At 48.4% G+C, this 15,218-nt stretch overlaps 1 pseudogene; it reads left to right on the top strand.

Moving 5' to 3' along the window:
• The first annotated feature begins 391 nt into the window (after window positions 1-391).
• On the top strand, window positions 392-2,819 carry LOC149985416 (uncharacterized; annotated as a pseudogene).
• The last annotated feature ends 12,399 nt before the right edge of the window (window positions 2,820-15,218 follow it).

Raw genomic sequence — 15,218 nt, 5'->3', positions numbered from 1 at the left:
CTCCTTTAAGTGATCCACAAAAAAAGTAAATATCCTAATTGTCACGCCCTGGCCTTAGTATTTTGTGTTTTCTTTATTATTTTGGTCAGGCCAGGGTGTGACATGGGTGATTTATTTGTCTTGTCTGGTCTAGGGGTTTATTAGATGTATGGGGTTGTGTTTAGTAGAGTTGTCTAGGAAAGTCTATGGTTGCCTAGAGTGGTTCTCAATCAGAGGCAGGTGTTTATCGTTGTCTCTGATTGGGAACCATATTTAAGCAGCCACATTCTTTGGGTATTTCGTGGGTGATTGTTCCAGTCTCTGTGTTTTGCACCAGTTAGGACTGTTTTCGGTTTTCCACGTTTTCTTGTTTTGTTAATGTTTATTGTTCACGTTATCATCTTTATTAAAGATGTTTATAAATAACCACACTGCATTTTGGTCCTCCTCTCCTTCGACGGAAGAAAACCGTAACAGAATCACCCACCACAACAGGACCAAGCGGCGTGGTGAAAGGCAGCGGCAGCAGGAGCAGCGACATCAAGATTTCTGGACTTGGGAGGAAATCTTGGACGGAAAAGGACCCTGGGCATAGCCAGGAGAACATCGCCGCCCCAAAGAGGAGCTGGAGGCAGCGAAGGCGGAGAGGTGCTGGTATGAGGAGGCAGCACGGCGGTGTGGATGGAAGCCCGAGAGTCAGCCCCAAAAATGTCTTGGCGGGGGCACACAGGAAGCATGGCGAAGCCAGGTAGGAGACCTGAGCCAATTTCCTGTGCTTACCGGGGGGCTAGAGAGACAGGGCAGGCACCATGTTATGCTGTGGAGCGCACGGTGTCCCCAGTGCGGGTGCATAGCCCGGTGCGGTACATACCAGCTCCTCGTATCGGCCGGGCTAGAGTGGGCATCGAGCCAAGTGTCATGAAGCCGGCTCTACGCATCTGGTCTCCAGTGCGTCTCCTTGGGTTCAGCTTACATGGCACCAGCCTTAAGCACGGTGTCCCCGGTTCGCCTGCATAGCCCAGTGCGGGCTATTCCACCTCGCCGCACTGGCAGGGCGACCGGGAGCATTCAACCAGGTAAGGTTGGGCAGGCTCGGTGCTCAAGAGCTCCAGTGCGCCTGCACGGTCCGGTCTATCCAGTACCACCTCCACGCACCAGCACTCCGGTGGCAGCTCCCCACACCAGGCTTCCTGTGCGTGTCCTCAGCCCAGTACCACCAGTGCCAGCACCACGCACCAGGCCTAGAGTGCGCTTCGCCTGTCCAGCGCTGCCGGAGCCTTCCTCCTCGCCAGCGCTGCCGGAGCCTCCCGCCTGTCATGAGCCGCCAGAGTCTCTCGTCTGTCATGAGCCGCCTGAGTCTCCCGTCTGTCATGAGCCGCCAGAGTCTCCCGTCTGTCATGAGCCGCCAGAGTCTCCCGTCTGTCATGAGCCGCCAGAGTCTCCCGTCTGTCATGAGCCGCCAGAGTCTCCCGTCTGTCATGAGCCGCCAGAGTCTCCCGTCTGTCATGAGCCGCCAGAGTCTCCCGTCTGTCATGAGCCGCCAGAGTCTCCCGTCTGTCATGAGGTGCCAGAGTCTCCCGTCTGTCATGAGGTGCCAGAGTCTCCCGTCTGTCATGAGGTGCCAGAGTCTCCCGTCTGTCATGGAGCCGCCAGAGTCTCCTGTCTGTCATGGAGCCGCCAGAGTCTCCCGTCTGTCATGGAGCCGCCAGAGTCTCCCGTCTGTCATGGAGCCGCCAGAGTCTCCCGTCTGTCATGGAGCCGCCAGAGTCTCCCGTCTGTCATGGACCGCCAGAGTCTCCCGTCTGTCATGGAGCCGCCAGAGTCTCCCGTCTGTCATGGAGCCGCCAGAGTCTCCCGTCAGCATGGAGCCGCCAGAGTCTCCCGTCAGCATGGAGCCGCCAGAGTCTCCCGTCAGCATGGAGCCGCCAGAGTCTCCCGTCAGCATGGAGCCGCCAGAGTCTCCCGTCAGCATGGAGCCGCCAGAGTCTCCCGTCAGCATGGAGCCGCCAGAGTCTCCCGTCAGCCAGGAGCCGCCAGAGTCGCCAGTCAGCCAGGATCCGCCAGAGTCGCCAGTCAGCCAGGATCCGCCAGAGTTGCCAGTCAGCCAGGATCCGCCAGAGCCGCCAGTCTGCCAGGATCCGCCAGATCCGCCAGTCAGCCAGGATCCTCCAGTCAGCCAGGATCCTCCAGTCAGCCAGGATCCGCCATTCAGCCAGGATCCGCCAGTCAGCCAGGATCCGCCAGAGCCGCCAGTCTGCCAGGATCCGCCAGATCCGCCAGTCAGCCAGGATCCTCCAGTCAGCCAGGATCCTCCAGTCGGCCAGGATCCGCCATTCAGCCAGGATCCGCCAGTCAGCCAGGATCTGCCAGAGCCGCCAGTCAGCCAGGATCTGCCAGAGCTGCCAGTCAGCCAGGATCTGCCAGAACCACCAGTCAGCCAGGATCTGCCAGAGCCATCAACCTGCCTGAGCTTCCTCTCAGTCCTGAGCTTCCTCTCAGTCCTGAGCTACCCCTCAGTCCTGAGCTACCCCTCAGTCCCGAGCTACCCCTCAGTCCCGAGCTACCCCTCAGTCTCGAGCTACCCCTCAGTACCGAGCTACCCCTCAGTCCCGAGCTATCCCTCAGTCCCGAGCTATCCCTCAGTCCCGAACTCCCTCAGTCCGGAGCTGCCCCTCAGTCCAGTGGGGCCCTTTGTTAGGGTTACTAGGCCAAGGTCGGCGGCGAGGGTCGCCAATCTAAGGACGCGGACTAAGCGGACTATGTTGGAGTGGGGTCCACGTCCCGCGCCTGAGCCGCCACCGTGGACAGACGCCCACCCAGACCCTCCGCTATGGGTTTAGGTGTGCGGCCGGGAGTCCGCACCTTTGGGGGGGGGGGGGGGGGGGGGGGGTACTGTCACGCCCTGGCCTTAGTATTTTGTGTTTTCTTTATTATTTTGGTCGTGTCTTGTCTAGGGGTTTATTAGATTTATGGGGTTGTGTTTAGTAGAGTTGTCTAGGAAAGTCTATGGTTGCCTAGAGTGGTTCTCAATCAGAGGCAGGTGTTATTCGTTGTCTCTGATTGGGAACCATATTTAAGCAGCCATATTCTTTGGGTATTTCGTGGGTGATTGTTCCTGTCTCTGTGTTTTGCACCAGTTAGGACTGTTTTCCACATTTTCTTGTTTTGTATATATTTATTGTTCACGTTATCATCTTTATAAAAGATGTTTATAAATAACCACGCAACATTTTGGTCCTCCTCTCCTTCGACGGAAGAAAACCGTAACACTAATTAAAAAAACATTTTTTTACCTTTATTTAACTAGGCAAGTCAGTTAAGAACAAATATTTTTTTACAATGACGGCCTACACCGGGCAAACCCAGACGATGCTGGGACAAATGTGCACCGCCCTATGGGACTCCCAATCACGGCCGGTTGTGATACAGCCTGAAATCGAACCAGGGTGTCTGTAGTGACACCTCAAGCACTGAGATGCAGTGCCTTAGACTGCTGCACCACTCGGGAGCATGAAAGCAGATCTAATTCAATGAAACAATCTCCCCCATAAATCTTACAGGAAGAATAAACCTCTAGAATAGAATGGCTCCTAAAGTTCTACTATTTATTTATCTATTACCCCACTGAAGACATTCTTTAAAAAAGTATACTCACCCATAACAGACTTTATATAGGCAAATAAAACTCACGTTAAATAGGAGAGTTTTAAATGTCCCTAAATCTGAGGGTGGTTTTAACCTTCCAGGTTTGGAATTCAACTCACCACACAAGGCTTTTACTTGTGACATATTGTTAAATACACTAAAGAGGAACAACGGGTACATATTGAAGATGCACATGCTCATCCACAGAATCTTCTCACGTGTTTGTATTCAAAGGATGGCGCTAAGAACATGAACAACTTCATAGTTAAGAACACTATAACAACATGGAGGAAAATGAAACGGATTCTATAAGAACCGATATCACTCCATAAACCCCCCCCCCCCCCCCCCCCCTCTAGGGAACAATCCTAGGATAGCTTTTCGGAATTCACTGATAAATTGGACCACATGGAAAGCGTTGTAATAGGAAATAAAAAAAATCCATGACAAAAATCCATGACAGTCCAATTTTAGACTGACCAATGTAAACTCAGCAAAAAAAGAAACGTCCCTTTTCAGGACCTTGTCTTTCAAAGATAATTTGTAAAAATCCAAATAACTTAACAGATCTTCATTGTGAAGGGTTTAAACACTGTTTCCCATGGTTGTTCAATGACCCATAAACAATGAATGAACATGCACCTGTGGAACGGTCGTTAAGACACTAACGGCTTAGAGACGGTATGCAATTGAGGTCACAGTTATGAAAACTTAGGACACTAAAGCCTTTCTACTGACTCTGAAAAACACAAAAAGAAAGATGCCCAGGGTCCCTGCTCATCTGCGTGAACGTGCCTAAGGCATGCTGCAAGGAGGCATGAGGACTGCAGATGTGGCCAGGGCAACGCACAATCCCTCCATCAGTGCTCAGACTGTCCGCAATAAGCTGAGAGAGGTTGAACTGAGGGCTTGTAGGCCTGTTGTAAGGCAGACATCACCGGCAACAACGTTGCCTATGGGCACAAACCTACCGTCGCTGAACCAGACAGGACTGGCAAAAAGTGCTCTTCTCTGACGAGTCGCGGTTTTGTCTGACCAGGGGTGATGGTCGGATTCGCATTTATCGTGGAATGAACGTTACACCGAGGTCTGTACTCTGGAACGGGATACATTTGGAGGTGGAGAGTCCGTCATGGTCTGTGGCGATGTCACAGCCTCATCGGACTGAGCTTGTTATCCTTGCAGGCAATCTCAACACTGTGCGATACAGGGTAGACATCCTCCTCCCTCATGTTGTACCCTTCCTGCAGGCTCATCCTGACATGACCCTCCAGCATGACAATGCCACCAGCCATACTGCTCGTTCTGTGAGTGATTTCCTGCAAGACAAGAGTGAACTGACAAATCTGGTGCAGTCCATGAGGAGGAGATGCACTGCAGTACTTAATGCACCAGATACCAGTTACTTTTGATTTTGACCCCCACTATGTTCAGGGACACATTATTCCATTGTTGTTTGTCACATGAAACAGAAACAACATAACACAATTTGAAGTCATATAGGGCAGAGTCTTCCGAGCATTAGAAACAACATTGGGTTTGGATATGGTGGGAACATGTGGGTCTGAGGAAGTGTGATGTCATTAATGTTTGTGGAAATGTATGTAGTGTATGTAAATGTTAAGTTGTCTATTGTTTTTGTATGTTTTTGTTAATTGTCCCCCACCCCCAAAAGGAAACAATTAATGAATACATTAAAAAGGAATGAACACGGAGACATACCCTGTTTTTAATTACTGCTCCCCCACCTTTCACAGTGACTCAGATGACTGAATCAACATGACCAATTAAGAATAAGCACAGCAGGCTGCCCTGGGGCCATAAGAGACAAACACTGAGCAGAGTTGGACTGTGTAAAGGCAGTTCTAAGGGCTTCTAAGGGCAGCTCTGTCTCAAGGGCAGAAATGTCATTGGTTCAGTTTGGGCAACTAATTCCAATTGGTTATTAAGGTTAAGGGGTTAGATTAAGTTTAGAGTTAGGAGTTGGGCTGAGATTAGAAACTACACTGAGGAGACTAGACTGAGCTTGGATTTGAATGGGATTTTTTCTAACCGTATTCCATTTAGAATGGAAAGCCATCTGGCCCCGGCATCAGATTCATGAGCTTATATTACATGATAGCAAGGAGGAAAATAACTACATTAACATCTGGAGTATGAAATAGAAGCTTGATCAATAAGCTTTTAAACAGTTGATATATATATATATATATATATATATATATCCACTTAGATGTCTCTTGGCATCTGTCAAAATCTTTATGAAAAGAACCATGAAGGAGGAAAACGTTTTGGCACTCAAACACAGACCTCTTCTAGTCTGGTCCCACAGTAGTGTTTGTGCTGTCTTCTAGTTCTGCTGTCTTGGTCATTGTCAAGCCTTTGGGACTAGGCTACGCCTCTCTCAGGAGTCTATAGCTTACAGCAAAGGTCACTGGTCTTCAGAGGGCAGTGCCAAAGATAGACCAAGACCAACCACAGAAATGGAAAGGTCACATTGCATGGAGCTACTCACTGTCCTGCTGGACAACTAAGGTTACATTCATACACACATCCTTTGTTAATAATGGAACACTGCTCATGTTAATAATGGAACACTGCTCATGTTAATAATGGAACACTGGTCACTTTAATAATGTAACACTGGTCCCTTTAATAATGGAACACTGGTCACTTTAATAATGGAACACTGGTCACTTCAATAATGGAATCACTGGTCACTTTAACAATGGAATCACTGGTCACTTTAATAATGGAACACCGGTCACTTTAATAATGGAACACTGGTCACTTTAATAATGGAATCACTGGTCACTTTAATAATGGAACACTGGTCACTTTAGTAATGGAATCACTGGTCACTTTAATAATGGAATCACTGGTCACTTTAATAATGGAACACTGGTCACTTTAGTAAATACGTTAGAGCATTCCATTCGTGAGTCCCGGCTAAGGAGTATTGGTGTCTCCTGAGGGGTCTTTGGCCTGGTTTGCTAACTACTTCTCTCAAAGAGTGCAGTGTATAAAGTCAGAACATCTGCTGTCTCAGCCACTGCCTGTCACCAAGGGTGTACCCCAAGGCTCGATCCTAGGTCACATGCTCTTCTCAATTTACATCGAATCAAACTTTATTTGTCACATGCGCCGAATACAACAAGTGCAGACCTTACCGTGAAATGCTTACTTACAAGCCCTTAACCAACAGCGCAGGTCAAGAGAGTTAAGAAAATTTTTACCAAATAAACTAAAGTAAAAAATTATTTAAAGTAACACAATAATAAAACAATAATGAGGCTATATACAGGGGGTACCGGTACCCAAGTCCGTGTGCGGGGCTACAGGTTAGTTGTGGTAATTTGTACATGTAGGTAGGGGTGAAGTGACAATGCATAGATGTTAAACAGTGAGTAGCAGCAGTGTACTTAACAAATGGAGGGGGGTGTCAATGTAAATAGTCCGGTGGCCGTTTGATTAATTGTTCAGCAGTCTTATGGCTTGGGGGTAGAAGCTGTTAAGGAGTCTTTTGGTCCTAGACTTGGCACTCCGGTACCGCTTGCCGTGAGGTAGCAGAGAAAACAGTCTATGACTTGGGTGACTGGAGTCCCTGACAATTTTTTGGGCTTTCCTCTGACACCGCCTGTTATACAGGTCTTGGATGGCAGGAAGCCTGGCCCCAGTGATGTACTGGGCCACACGCACTATCCGCTGTAGCGCCTTAACATCAGATGCCGAGCAGTTGCAATACCAGCCGGTGATGCTTTCCAGTCAGGATGCTCTCGATGGTGCAGCTGTAGAACTTCTTGAGGATCTGGGGACCCATGCCAAATCTTTTCAGTCTCCAGAGGGGGAAAAGGTTTTGTCGTGCCCTCTTCATGACTGTCTTTGTGTGTTTGGACCATGATAGTTTGTTGGTGATGTGGCAATCTTGGAACTTGAAACTCTCAACCCGCTCCACTACAGCCCGTCGAAGTTAATGGGGGCCTGTTCGGCCCGCCTTTTCCTGTAGTCCACAATCAGCTCCCTTGGCTTACTCACATTGATAGAGAGGTTGTTCTCCTGCCACCACACTGACAGTTCTCTGACCTCCTCCCTATAGGCTGTCACGTAATTGTTGTGGGTGAACAGGGAGTACAGGAGGGGACTAAGTACACACCCCAGAGGGGCCCCAGTGTTGTGGATCAGCATGTCAGAGCTGTTGTTGCCTACCCTTACCACCTGGGGGCGGCCCATCAGGAAGTCCAGGATCCAGTTGCAAAGGGAGGTGTGTAGTCCTTAGCTTAGTGATGAGCTTCGTGGGCACTTTGGTGTTGAATGCTGAGCTGTAGTCAATGAACTGCATTCTCACATACAGTTGAAGTCGGGAATTTACATACACCTTAGCCAAATACATTTAAACTCAGTTTTTCACAATTCCTGACATTTAATCCAAGCAAAAATTCTTAGGTCAGTTAAGATCACCACATTATTTTAAGAATGTGAAATGTCAGAATAATAGTGAGAGAATTATTAATTTCAGCTTTAATTTCTTTCTTTCTCCACATTTCCAGTGGGTCAGAAGTTTACATACACTCAATTCATATTTGGTAGCATTGCCTTAAATGGTTTAACTTGTGTCAAACGTTCGGGTAGCCTTCCACAAGCTTCCCACAATAAGTTGGGTGAATTTTGACCCATTCTCCCTGACAGACCTGCTGCAACTGAGTCAGGTTTGTAGGCCTCCTTGCTCGCACATGCTTTTTCAGTTCTGCCCACAAATGTTCTATTGTGTTGAGGTCAAGGCTTTACCTCCAATACCTTGACTTTGTGGTCCTTAAGCCATTTTGCCACAACTTTGGAAGAATGCTTGTGGTCATTGTCCACTTGAAAGAGCCATTTGCGACCAAGCTTTAACTTCCTGACTGATGTCTTGAGATGTTGCTTCGATATATCCACCTAATTTTCCTCCCTCATGATGCCATCTATTTTGTGAAGTGCCCCAGTCCCTCCTGCAGCAAAGCACCCCCACAACATGATGCTGCCACCCCCTGCTTCACGGTTGGGATGATGTTCTTTGGCTTGCAAGCCTCCCCCTTTTTCCTCCAAACATAACGATGGTCATTATAGCCCAACAGTTCTATTTTTGTTTCATCAGACCAGAGGACATTTCTCCAAAAAGTCCGATCTTTGTCCCCATGTGCAGTTACAAACCATAATCTGGCTGTTTTATGGTGGTTTTGGAGCAGTGGCTTCTTTCTTGCTGAGAGGCCTTTCAGGTTATGTCGATAAAGGACTCATTTTACTGTGGATATAGATACTTTTCTACCTGTTTCCTCCAGCATCTTTACAAGGTCCTTTGCTGTTGTTCTGGGATTGATTTGCACTTTTCGCACCAAAGTACGTTCATCTCTAGGAGACAGAACGCGTCTCCTTCCTGAGCGGTGTGACGGCTGTGTGGTCCCATGGTGTTTATACTTGCGTACTATTGTTTGTACAGATGTACGTGGTACCTTCAGGTGTTTGGAAATTTCTCTTGGCCTATTTATTTTAGATTTTCCCATGATGTCAAGCAAAGAGACACTGAGTTTGAATGTAGGCCTTGAAATACATCCACAGGTACATCTCCAATTGACTCAAACGAGGTCAATTAGCCTATCAGAAGCGTGCAAAGCCATTACATAATTTTCTGGAATTTTCCAAGTTGTTTAAAGGCACTGTCAACTTAGTGTATGTAAGCTTCTGACCCACTGGAATTGTGATACAGTGACTTACGTGTATAAGTGAAATAATCATTCTGTAAGCAATTGTTGGAAAATTACGAGTCATGCAGAAAGTAGATGTCCTAACCGACTTGCCAAGACTGTAGTTTGTTATCAAGAATTTTGTGGAGTTGTAAAAAAATAGTTTTAATGACTCCAACCTAAGTGTATGTAAACTTCTGACTTAAACTGTAGGTGTTCCTTTTATCCAGGTGGGAAAGGGCAGTGTGGAGTGAGATTGCGTCATCTGTTGGGGCGGTATGCGAATTGGAGTGCGTTTAGGTTATTCGGGAGGATGCTGTTGATGTGAGCCATGACCAGCCTTTCAAAGCACTTCATGGCTACCGACGTGAGTGCTATGGGGCGGTAATCATTTAGGCAGGTTTCCTTCACTTCCTTGGGCACAGGGAGTATGGTGGTCTGCTTGAAACATGTACTATAGGTATTACAGACTCGGTCAGGGAGAGGTTGAAAATGTCAGTGAAAACACTTGCCAGTTGGTCCGTTCATGCTTTGAGTACACGTCCTGGTAATCCGTCTGGCCCCGTGGCTTTGTGAATGTTGACCTGTTTAAAGGTCTTTTTCACATCGGCTACCAAGAGAGTTATCACACAGTCATCCAAAACAGCTGGTGCTCTCCTGCATGCTTCAGTGTTGCTTGCCTCGAAGTGAGCATAAAAGGCATTTAGCTCATCTGGTAGGCTCGCGTCACTGGGCAGCTCGTCTGGGTTTCCCTTTGTAGTCCGTAATAGTTTTCAAGTCCTGCCACATCCGACGAGAGCCAGAGCCGGTGTAGGTGGATTCAATTTTAATCCTGTATTGACGCTTTGCTTGTTTGATGGTTTGTCTGTGGTCATAGCGGGATTTCTTAAAAGCGTCCGGATTAGTGTCCCGCTCCTTGACAGCGGCAGCTCTAGCCTTTAGCTTGATGCGGATGTTGCTTGTAATTCATGGCTTCTGGTTGGGATATGTAGGTACGGTCACTGTGGCGACGACGTCGTCAATGTACTTATTGATGAAGCCAATGACTGAGGAGGTATACTCCTCAATGCCATTGGATGAATCCCGGAACATACTCCAGTCTGTGCTTGCAAAACAACATAGCTCAGGCAGTAGGAAGCTCTCTCATCCATTTATATGAAGATGATACAGTCTTATACTCAGCTGGCTCCTCCCCGGATTTTGTGTTAAACGCTCTACAACAAAGCTTTCTTAGTGTACAACAAGCTTTCTCTGCCCCTAACCTTGTTCTTAACACCTCCAAAACAAAGGTCATGTGGTTGGTAAGAAGAATGCCCCTCTCCCAACAGGTGTGATTTCTACCTCTGAGGACTTAGAGCTTGAGGTAGTCACCTCATACAAGTACTTGGGAGTATGGCTAGACGGTGCACTGTCCTTCTCTCAGTACTCTCAGGACTCCAAGATGGCGCAGCAGTAAGTCGTCCTGTCGTGTCCCTTGTATATATCGTTTCTTTTTCGTTTTTTTACATATTTTTCTAAGCATATCTCTTTAAAAACATTTTGCTAAACCTAAGCTTCCAATACTCTCCTGCAACCCGCCTCACCAACGTAGCTATTTTTCCTAAAGTATTTATATTTACTTCGGAACCGGAACCCCTCAACTGAAGCTAGCCAGCTAACCACCAGCTGTGCTAGCGGTCTTCAGCTAACCGGTCATCAGCTAACCTTTAGCTCGGAAAGCTCTCGCCAGTTCGAACAACGCGACTCTAACCAGAGCACAACGGACCTATTTATTTTATTTTTTTCATCCCCGGATTCATCCCCGGATTCCCACCGCAAACGGAACATTTCTCAGCTGGATCTTCACAACTAGCTATCTAGCTAAACCGCAACCCCGGATGATTGCTCCTGGCTAGCGTTTCCACCCACTTAGCTTGAAGCTAGCCCGGCCAGCGCACCTGTGCTACCACCGTAGCATACTCCTGGGCTACAATACCCGGGCCCACGACCGGTCTATCGATGTCACCGCATGAAGAGGAATAAACACCCCATCGCGAAGTCCCCCAAAGGCTAACTCTCTAGCCCTCGCTATCTCCCTGCTTGCTAATTAGGCCTGCTAACTGCTAGCTTGTCCAGCTCCGGTCCGCTAACTGCTACCTTGTTTAGCCCGGGCCTACAAACTGTTAGCTTGTTAGCACAGGCCTGCTAACCGTCTGAATCGCCGCGTCCCAAACACTCACTGGATCCATATTTACTTTCCATCTCTTTTTGATTTTTAACTTGTTTATACCTTCCGGAAACCTGCCTCACCCAATGTGATACGGAATCGCTATTATTTTTAATTTTTAGTACACACTCAAGAACCCCCAGAAGCTAACCAGCTAACTAGCTACAAGCTATTTAGTCATTGTTAGTTTTTTTAACCTGGATAACACTCGCCAGTCCAGCTTCCCTGCCCCATCCACCGCTGCCCCCTGGACACTGATCTCTTGGCTACATAGCTGATGCACGCTGGACTGTCCATTAATCACGGTACTCCATTCTGCTTGTTTGTTTTATCTGTTGGTCCCGTTGCCTAGTCAACGCCATTTTACCTGCTGTTGTTGTGCTAGCTGATTAGCTGTTGTCTCACCTACTGTCTAGCTAGCTTTCCCAACTCAACACCTGTGATTACTGTATGCCTCGCTGTATGTCTCTCTCAAGTGTCAATATGCCTTGTATACTGTTGTTCAGGTTAGTTATCATTGTTTTAGTTCACAATGGAGCCCCTAGTTCCACTCTTCATACCCCTGATAACTCCTTTGTCCCACCTCCCACACATGCGGTGACCTCACCCATTACAACCAGCATGTCCAGAGATACAACCTCTCTCATCATCACCCAGTGCCTGGGCTTACCTCCGCTGTACCCGCACCCCACCATACCCCTGTCTGCGCATTATGCCCTGAATATATTCTACCATGCCCAGAAACCTGCTCCTCTTATTCTCTGTCCCCAACGCTCTAGGCGACCAGTTTTGATAGCCTTTAGCCGCACTCTCATACTACTCCTTCTCTGTTCCGCGGGTGATGTGGAGGTAAACCCAGGCCCTGCATGTCCCCAGGCACCCTCATTTGTTGACATCTGTGATCGAAAAAGCCTTGGTTTCATGCATGTCAACATCAGAAGCCTCCTCCCTAAGTTTGTTTTACTCACTGCTCTAGCACACTCTGCTAACCCTGATGTCCTTGCTGTGTCTGAATCCTGGCTCAGGAAGGCCACCAAAAATTCAGAGATTTCCATACCCAACTATAACATCTTCCGTCAAGATAGAACTGCCAAAGGGGGAGGAGTTGCAGTCTACTGCAGAGATAGCCTGCAAAGTAATGTCATACTTTCCAGGTCCATACCCAAACAGTTCGAACTACTAATTTTGAAAATTACTCTCTCCAGAAATAAGTCTCTCACTGTTGCCGCCTGCTACCGACCTCCCTCAGCTCCCAGCTGTGCCCTGGACACCATTTGTGAATTGATCGCCCCCCATCTAGCTTCAGAGTTTGTTCTGTTAGGTGACCTAAACTGGGATATGCTTAACACCCCGGCAGTCCTACAATCTAAGCTAGATGCCCTCAATCTCACACAAATCATCAAGGAACCCACCAGGTACAACCCTAACTCTGTAAACAAGGGCACCCTCATAGACGTCATCCTGACCAACTGGCCCTCCAAATACACCTCCGCTGTCTTCAACCAGGATCTCAGCGATCACTGCCTCATTGCCTGTATCCGCTACGGAGCCGCAGTCAAACGACCACCCCTCATCACTGTCAAACGCTCCCTAAAACACTTCTGTGAGCAGGCCTTCCTAATCGACCTGGCCCGGGTATCCTGGAAGGACATTGACCTCATCCCGTCAGTTGAGGATGCCTGGTCATTCTTTAAAAGTAACTTCCTCACCATTTTAGATAAGCATGTGTAACGGATGTGAAACGGCTAGCTTAGTTAGCGTGGGCGCTAAATAGCGTTTCAATCAGTGACGTCACTTGCTCTGAGACCTTGAAGTAGTAGTTCCCCTTGCTCTGCAAGAGCCGCGGCTTTTGTGGAGCGATGGGTAACGATGCTTCGAGGGTGACTGTTGATGTGTGCAGAAGGTCCCTAGTTCGCGCCCGGGTATGGGCGAGGGGACGGTTTAAATTTGTACTGTTACATTGATGCTGTTGACCCGGATTACTGGTTGCTGCGGAAAAAGGAGGAAGGTCAAAAGGGGGGTGAGTGTAACGGATGTGAAACGGCTAGCTTAGTTAGCGTGGGCGCTAAATAGCGTTTCAATCAGTGACGTCACTTGCTCTGAGACCTTGAAGTAGTAGTTCCCCTTGCTCTGCAAGGGCCGCAGCTTTTGTGGAGCGATGGGTAACGATGCTTCGAGGGTGACTGTTGATATGTGCAGAAGGTCCCTAGTTCGCGCCCGGGTATGGGCGAGGGGACAGTCTAAAATTATACTGTTACACATGCTCCGTTCAAAAAATGCAGAACTAAGAACAGATACAGCCCTTGGTTCACCCCAGACCTGACTGCCCTCGACCAGCACAAAAACATCCTGTGGCAGACTGCAATAGCATCGAATAGTCCCCGTGATATGCAACTGTTCAGGGAAGTCCGGAACCAATACACGCAGTCAGTCAGGAAAGCTAAGGCCAGCTTCTTCAGGCAGAAGTTTGCATCCTGTAGCTCCAACTCCAAAAAGTTCTGGGACACTGTGAAGTCAATGGAGAACAAGAGCACCTCCTCCCAGCTGCCCACTGCACTGAGGCTAGGTAACACGGTCACCACCGATAAATCCATGATTATCGAAAACTTCAATGAGCATTTCTCAACGGCTGGCCATGCCTTCCGCCTGGCTACTTCAACCTCGGCCAACAGCCCCGCCCCCCCCGCTGCTCCTCGCCCAAGCCTCTCCAGGTTCTCCTTTACCCAAATCCAGATAGCAGATGTTCTGAAAGAGCTGCAAAACCTGGACCCGTACAAATCAGCTGGGCTTGATAATCTGGACCCTCTATTTCTGAAACTATCCGCCACCATTGTCGCAACCCCTATTACCAGCCTGTTCAACCTCTCTTTCATATCGTCTGAGATCCCCAAGGATTGGAAAGCTGCCGCAGTCATCCCCCTCTTCAAAGGGGGAGACACCCTGGACCCAAACTGTTACAGACCTATATCCATCCTGCCCTGCCTATCTAAGGTCTTCGAAAGCCAAGTCAACAAACAGGTCACTGACCATCTCGAATCCCACTGTACCTTCTCCGCTGTGCAATCTGGTTTCCGAGCCGGTCACGGGTGCACCTCAGCCACACTCAAGGTACTAAACGATATCATAACCGCCATCGATAAAAGACAGTACTGTGCAGCCGTCTTCATCGACCTTGCCAAGGCTTTCGACTCTGTCAATCACCATATTCTTATCGGCAGACTCAGTAGCCTCGGTTTTTCGGATGACTGCCTTGCCTGGTTCACCAATTACTTTGCAGACAGAGTTCAGTGTGTCAAATCGGAGGGCATGCTGTCCGGTCCTCTGGCAGTCTCTATGGGGGTGCCACAGGGTTCAATTCTCGGGCCGACTCTTTTCTCTGTATACATCAATGATGTTGCTCTTGCTGCGGGCGATTCCCTGATCCACCTCTACGCAGACGACACCATTCTATATACTTTCGGCCCGTCATTGGACACTGTGCTATCTAACCTCCAAACAAGCTTCAATGCCATACAACACTCCTTCCGTGGCCTCCGACTGCTCTTAAACGCTAGTAAAACCAAATGCATGCTTTTCAACCGATCGCTGCCTGCACCCGCATCCCCGCCTAGCATCACCACCCTGGATGGTTCCGACCTAGAATATGTGGACATCTATAAGTACCTAGGTGT

Source organism: Oncorhynchus mykiss, chromosome 1 (assembly GCF_057628025.1).
Source record: "Oncorhynchus mykiss isolate SJ-2025 chromosome 1, ASM5762802v1, whole genome shotgun sequence".
Lineage (NCBI taxonomy): Eukaryota > Metazoa > Chordata > Actinopteri > Salmoniformes > Salmonidae > Oncorhynchus > Oncorhynchus mykiss.
This window is presented reverse-complemented; position numbering and strand designations above follow the sequence as displayed.